Here is a 7,622-nt window from a genome sequence, read left to right as displayed (position 1 = left end):
CGCAGGAGGACGTGACCACGGCTGGCGCGCACGCGCAAGCGCGTGAGGGGACACTGAGTGGCCGCGGCCCTGGAGCTGCTGCCCACGCCTGGTCCTCCCCCTCGTCCCCTTCGTCCCCCTCGTCCCCCTCGTCCCCCTCGTCCCCCTCGTCCCCCTCGCCCCCCTCGTCCCCCTCCCTCCTCCTCCTCTTCCCCCTCCTTGTCCTCCTCCTCGTGGTCCTACCCCTCCTCCTCCTCTTCCTCCTCTTCCCCCTCCTTGTCCTCCTCCTCATCGTCCTACCCCTCCTCCTCCTCTTCTTCGTCCTCCCCCTTGTCCTCCTCCTCCCCATCGCTGCGGCGCTGCCCACCATGACCCTGGACAATGCGTGTGAGGACCATTGAGGGCCTAACGGAAATTCTGGTGCCCTCTGTTTATATTCATTTCCCTGGATGCGCAAAGCAGATCCCTCAAAGTAACGGGCTCCTGATTCAGAGCACAGAGTTCTTTGTATTGTTGTAAATCTGGGACAACATTGCTTTCTTCATGGCTCCTCTCTGCGAGGATTTGGCCTTCTTTTTGGGAACATGGGCAGGGAGCTGTGGAGTGTGGGCACTGCGTAGCTCTTTAAATAAAACCTTTTCTGCACCCAGTTCCATGGTTCCTTCTCAGGCTCTCTGACCTTCAATTTACACACTAATTGAAAGTAATTGCCCTTGTAACAGGCACTTGACAGAGTTGATAAGAAAAAGAATGGAAACAGCCCTTGCCTTCAGAGATACCATATGGGATGCCTTTACCTGGCTCTGGCTTCATTTATTCACAAACTTTCCCATAACCTAGGATCCCATTTCTGCTTATGCTGTAACCCAAGTTAACCTGTCTTCATCTAAAATTTCGGCATTCCTCCATTATTTTCTGTTCTACCACGTGATTCTTTAGTAGTACTTTTCTATTTCACCTAACATGAAACTAGTATACTGTCTTCCGTTGTGGTGTGGGTTCTGACATGCCATGTGAGGATGGAGCCAGGGAAAAGCTATCGCTTCCATTGAGTTATATTTTTGCAGTCATTATTGCAGAATGATGGAATAAATCCAGCCAGTCAAGACCCCAGCGTGTGGTGACCTCTTGGAAAAATGGCTGGTTAGTCATTTGCTCAATTGAACCCAGAGAAATAAAGAAGACATCTAGATCAAAAAGGGCCAAACTTGATAACATACGAAAATACAACTTTAACAATTAAGTGAGCATTAAAAAAAAAAAATGTAATGGTGGCCAAAAATCTCTCTTTTCAAAAAGCCTGAACAAATACAAAGTTAGACATAATGTGTTCAATGGTTAATATAATGATTCCAAACCAGATAACAGGAAGATTAAGTCATAAATTACAAATGATAAACTCAATTTGTTTATATATGTGCATATATGGTCACTTTTCACAAAGTAACTCTAAATCCAGTATTACATTTCAAAATTGTACTCCGTAGTGTATCCAGAGAATGTTAAAAATGATTTGACATCAGAAAAATGTAGCCATCTAATTTGCCATACTAATATGTTGAAATAGAAAATTTAATTATCATAGCAAATGACGCAAAAAGAAATCTTTGATAAAGTTAAGCGGTTTTTGTTATGAAACGTTCATAACATCCAAGGAATAAAAGATACCTTCCTAGATTGCTGGACAGCGAAATTTTACATACTAAACTTTAAACATATTCTCTGTAAGAACAGAAATAATGCGAGGCTGAGCTCTGTCACCACCACTATTTAACAGATTGTTGGATGTCCTTGGAAAAACTGTAAGAAAATGGACAAAGTGCCAGGGAGAAAATAATTAATATAGCATTCCCAATTAAGAAAATGAATTACATAAACTACATAATCATCTCCATAGAAACAGAAAAAAAAATATCCAACAAAATCCAGTGGCCATTCACAGTTAAATTTTCAACCAATGAGTGGAAATAAGCTTCCCACCTTGTAAAGCAACATCTCTGTACAACCTAAAATTAACGTGCTTAATAATGTGATCATCTGAATACCTTCCTTAGGAACATTTCAAGGATGATCGCGCTCACCGGTTCTACTCAACATTAGGTAGGTAATCTAGCCAATACGTTGAGCTGAGAAAAAGAGATGAAGAGCACCCAAATTAAAAAAGAAGTAAAATTAATTTTTTACACATAACATGACTTTGTAGAATATTCTAAAGAATTCACAGATCTAGCACAAATTCTCAATGGACTAATTCTCCCCCTTCAAGTGCTGGTATCCCACATGGCTACCAATTGTGTCCCAGCAGTTCCACCTCTTTTCCAGCTGCCTGCTTGTGGCCTGGGAAAGCAGAGGAGGATGGCCCAAAGCATTGGGACCCTTCACCTGCGTGGGAGACTTGGAGGAAGCTCCTGGCTCCTGACTTTGGATAGCTTAGCTCTGGCCATTGCAACCATTTGGGGAGTGAACTAGAAGTTGGAAGATCTTTATCTCTGTCTCTCCTTCTCTGCAAAATCTTCCTTTCCAATAATAAAAAAAATCAAGCACAAGAAAATTTGAATGAGGTTTATTTATAGAAGCTGCACTAGCTTCACAATAATTCTATAAATCTAAAACTTTTGGTACTCTAAAGAAGCATCACAAGATGCAAGATCAATGTACAGAAATAAATCATTTCTTCAATATTACCCATCAAAAAGGACAAAATTGATAGGGATAAATTTCAAAGAAGTTAGTGACTTACCCAACCAAAATTTAAAAACATCGTTGAAAAAAATTAGAGTGATTACAAATAATGGAGACATATTCCATATGTTCATGGTTTTAGATACAGCAATATAAAACTTTCAGTTCTCTCCAATAGCAGCCTCAGCAGAATCCCCATTAAAAGTCACACAGTTTCTTTTCTGAGCAAACTCAGGCACTGATTCTAAAACTTCTATGCAACAGAAAAAGGCAAGAACTGCCAACAGATTTTGACAGAGAACATTTACCCATTTATCTTCGTTCATGGAATGCAATTTCTTCCAATTCCATAGATGTTTAAAATAGTGACTTTAAAGGCTAGATCTCGGCAAAGTCAATGTCTAGAAACTTGGCATAGTTTTAATTGACTCCCATGCTTCTTGAGCAGGGGAGTCACAATTTCCTACTTCTGCCCATCAATATTTTGTTGGAAACTAGACATCATATAATGTGCTGCAGTGACTCAGAATTTTACTGGGGTTATCTGAATTTTACTCTCCTTTTGTTATGTAATTCACCAGCTTGACCTCAAACTCAAACATGATCTTCTGTGTTAAGCAACTAGTAGCATTTGTATTCTATTTTTAAAATATTTGTTTATATATATATATACATATATAAATGTAAATATATGTTTATACATAAATATTTATGTGTGTGTGTGTGTATATATATTTGAAAGGCAGAGCAACAGAATGAGGAGAGACACAAAGAAATCTTCCACCTACTGATTCGTTCTCCAAATAGTTGAAACACTGAGGCCTGCCTGACTCAGGCCAAAAACCAGCCTGGTTTCCCACAAGTGATTAACAGAAATCCATGTACTTGGGCCAGCATCTCTGCCTTGCCCATCACATCAGCAGGAAGCTGGAAGGAAAGCAACTTATATGGGACTCAAACTACCATTTGAATATGGGATGCTAGCATACCAGTCGGCGGGTCAACCCATCATGGCACAACATGTTGTGTTCTGATCTAATGGCATATGCTTAATGCTGTCAGTCTGTCTCCTGGTATATGCCATATGCCTGTGTAATTTGACAAATCATTCAAGGATGTGGACAAACATTGCACTCATGTTTGAAGATGTGCCCTAGATTCCTTATATCAGAAATTCCATTTCTAATTTCAAGGTACTCTGCAGGAACTCTGTCGTGTGACACTTCAAGCCCTTGATTTTTAGCTTGATCCTGCATCAACTACACACAACTGAGATGCGTACTTACTTTATATCAGAGCTTTCAGTGTGATTTGTGGTTCCTGTCTTGGTCCACAGGATGACATTAAAAAGTACTGTGGAACTTTTACGAGATGTGGATGCTGCGTGGGAAATACTTATGTCGTTAGGGGGCATACTCTGGGAATGTAGTTCTCATGTGACTCATAAAGTTCACTTCAGAAAGGGTTGTTATAAAAGGAGCCAGCTCTGTCTTCTGGTTTAAGATGTGTTGGCTTGCCCAGACAGGCTCCCACCAGTGTTCTCTCTCATCAGCCAAGAGGTCCTTTCCAGAAGTGAGCTGATGCGAGCAATAAGCCTTTGAACTTCCCATTTATGATTCAAATGGACCTCTTCGCTTCATAAGTAGCCTTTGTCAGATAATTTGTTATGGTGATGAAAACTTACACAACACTTTTAAAACTCAGCAGCCATACTGTGAGAGACACTTTGTGACTTTTGGCTGTGTGACCTAGGTTTGGTTCCATAGGTAAGTAGATTAAAAATTTAGCCTAAATTTATGCTCAAATTGTGGGTCTCTCTCCTTGTTATCAGCTCATTCCAAATGTTCCCTCTAATTTTTTCAATTAATTTTTCAACCTTGAAGTCTGCTGTGGCACTCTGAATTGACATAGCTGTGGTTTTATAGCTTAGTAGCTTTGGGAGGGTTGGAGAGAAGCATTAGGCCAAACCACAAATGTTCTTACCCTTCTATTTGCAGTGTTTCAAGAGAAAACTTTCCTCAAATTTTATTTTGGGTACTTGCCAATACCTTTAATGTACTGCATTCTAAAATATCTGTCCAGGTAATATAATTTCTAAGTGTGGTATGATCCATGTAATTGCTTCACCTCAGTTTCTTTTTTTTAGAAGCTCTCTCCCTCCTCCTATTTTCATTGATCCTGTATTCAATAGTTCTTCAAGTAGTACTCACCCTGAAAGGCATCCCTTAACTTCTATTGCCTCCCCAAATCAGTAGTAAGCCATGCATGCAAATCCTCCATCCGACACATGGCACAGGAGAGGATGGTGGCTAAACAGGAGCTTCTGAAAGGGCTCAGGAAGAGGTGGGCATTGGCTTCAGTAACTGCTTTGAACACCCACATCCTGTGTGAGAGTTCCCACACCCAAGTCCAGGTTCTGCTCCTGATTCTAGTTTCTGCCTAAGGTGTACCTTAGGAGGCGGTACATGACTCAGGGGTTTGATCCTCTGCTATCAGTATGGGAGACCCATGTGGAATTTCCTGCTCCTGCCTCTGGCCTGGCCCAATCCCTGCTGTTGCTGGCGATTGGTGTAAGTGAACCAGGGATAGGAGATGTATCTATCACTCTCACGCTTGTGTGTGTGTGTGTGTGTGTGTGTGTGCCTAAGTGAGTGAATGGGCTCAGTCACTTAAAATGATGTAAAGAATTTTTTTAGGGCCCGGCGGCGTGGCCTAGTGGCTAAAGTCCTCGCCTTGAACGCACCAGGATCCCATATGGGCACCGGTTCTAATCCCGGCTCCACTTTCCATCCAGCTCCCTGCTTGTGACCTGGGAAAGCAGTCGAGGACGGCCCAAAGACTTGGGACCCTGCACCCACGTGGGAGACCTGGAGGAAGTTCCTGGTTCCCGGCTTCAGATTGGCGCGCACCGGCTATTGCGGCTCACTTGGGGAGTGAATCATCGGACAGAAGATCTTCCTCTCTGTCTCTCCTCCTCTCTGTATATCTGACTTTGTAATAAAATAAATAAATCTTTTTTTAAAAAAAAAAAGAATTTTTTTTTAAAAAAGAATAAAACCAACTGCGGCAGACATTGTGACATAGTATGTTAAGGCATTGGAGTGCCATCTCCCGTCTTAGCTACTCTGCTTCCAATCCAGTTTCCTATCAGCACACTGGAAAGGCAGCAAATGATGGTCTAAGTACTTGGCCCCTTACCATCCACAGGGAAGCTCCTGTGTAATTTCAGGCTCCTGACTTCAGCCTGGCCCAGCCTCAGCTGTTGCAAACATCTGGAAGTGAACCAGCAGGTGGAAATGAATCAATCAATTCTCTCTCTCTTTCTCTCTCCCACTCTTCCTCCCTCCCTGTCTTATCACTCCCTAACTCATTTCTCCCTATCACTCTGCCTTTCAAATAAATGAATCTAATCTAATTGTGTACCAGACACAATTAACCTGCTGTTTATTATTACCACACACTGATAATTCTAAACAATATCAGTGGTTAAATAGCACGCCTCTCTCTTGCTATGACACAGCTGTAGCTCATTTGAAGCCCACATTCTGCTTCCAACTAATTCTCAGTTTTTCATCACAGTGATTGAGATTCAAAATATAGACTATCTTTGTTTTACTATATTTATACCATCTAACTGTCTTCAAGATAAGTTAATAACCAGGTGCACCACAACTTGTTTGGGCTGGCTTCAGTACCCACCTCCATTCGTTTTACATCTGCGATTCTCAGCTTTGATGTTCAGCGAGACCTACAACCATTCACTTATTAAACATTCACTTTCAAATATTAGAATAAAGAAAAAGTCCCTTAAGCGGATACATAAGAATAGTTTATTTACAAAATCAAAACCCAGGTTGACCTCCGATTTCGGTTTTGAAATATTAAATACAGGAGTATATTCACTTTGAGATCTAAGTTATTTCTCCTTTTTTTTTTTTTTTTTTTTTTTTTAGGACTCAGGCACTTATTTGAAAGGCAGAGAGAAACAAGCTGAAAAGCTGAGGCTGGACCAGGTAGAAGCCAGAAACCTGGAACTCCATCAGGGTCTCCCACCTGGGAGGAGGGTGTAATAAGTACTTTGGCCATCTTTCACTGGCTTCCCATGCACATTAGCAGTGACTAGATACGAAGTGGAGCAGCCAGGGCTCAGTTAACAGCTCATAGAGAATGCTTGCATCACAGTGAGTAGTTTCACCTGCCTTGCCCCAGTGCCAGACCCAAGGTCTGGGTTATTTCTCTTGTGTTATAGCATCTATTGCCTCTTTCTGAACTAATCATACAACCCAATTCCCCCACAGGACTGCTTCCATGCAGTCCTGCTTCTACCATCCCCCCTGCTCATCAGTGTTCGCTGAGACATACTTGTAAGCTACTTAATATTTATAGGCGCAATTTGCCACAGTTCATAACTTTCAGCAAGTAAAGAGTAGAAAAACCAAAGTTCCATGTAAATAGAGACAAGGACTAAATGTAAAAACCATATCTCAGAGCGATGATTTTATTCCTGTTCATTTTGGTTTTCTGTTTTCTATCTTAACTGCTAAATAAGACAAGACATAAGTGTATTTCTGAGATGGACTTATTTCACTAACAGTAATTTTTTTTCCAGTTGTGTCCATGTTGCTACAGATTTCATTCTTTTTATGATTGAGCAGTATTCTATGCTGCACAAATAACCACATTTTCTTTATCTGTAGGTGATGGATGTCTAGTTGGATTCCATGTGTTTGCTACTGTGAATTGAGCTGTAATAAGCATAGGAGCACCAAAAAAAAAAAAAAAAAAAAAAAAAAAAAAAAAAAAAAACCACACACACGAAAGAAAAACAAAACACTCTTTCATGCTGATTTCACTTCATTTGGGTAAATTCCAAGGAATGGTTGGCTGGGTCACATGATTGGTCTATTTTCAGATCTCTGAGAAATCTCCATACTGTCTTCCATAATGGTTTTACTGCACTA

Source organism: Ochotona princeps, chromosome 23, assembly GCF_030435755.1.
Source record: "Ochotona princeps isolate mOchPri1 chromosome 23, mOchPri1.hap1, whole genome shotgun sequence".
Classification (NCBI taxonomy): Eukaryota; Metazoa; Chordata; class Mammalia; order Lagomorpha; family Ochotonidae; genus Ochotona; species Ochotona princeps.
This window is presented reverse-complemented; position numbering follows the sequence as displayed.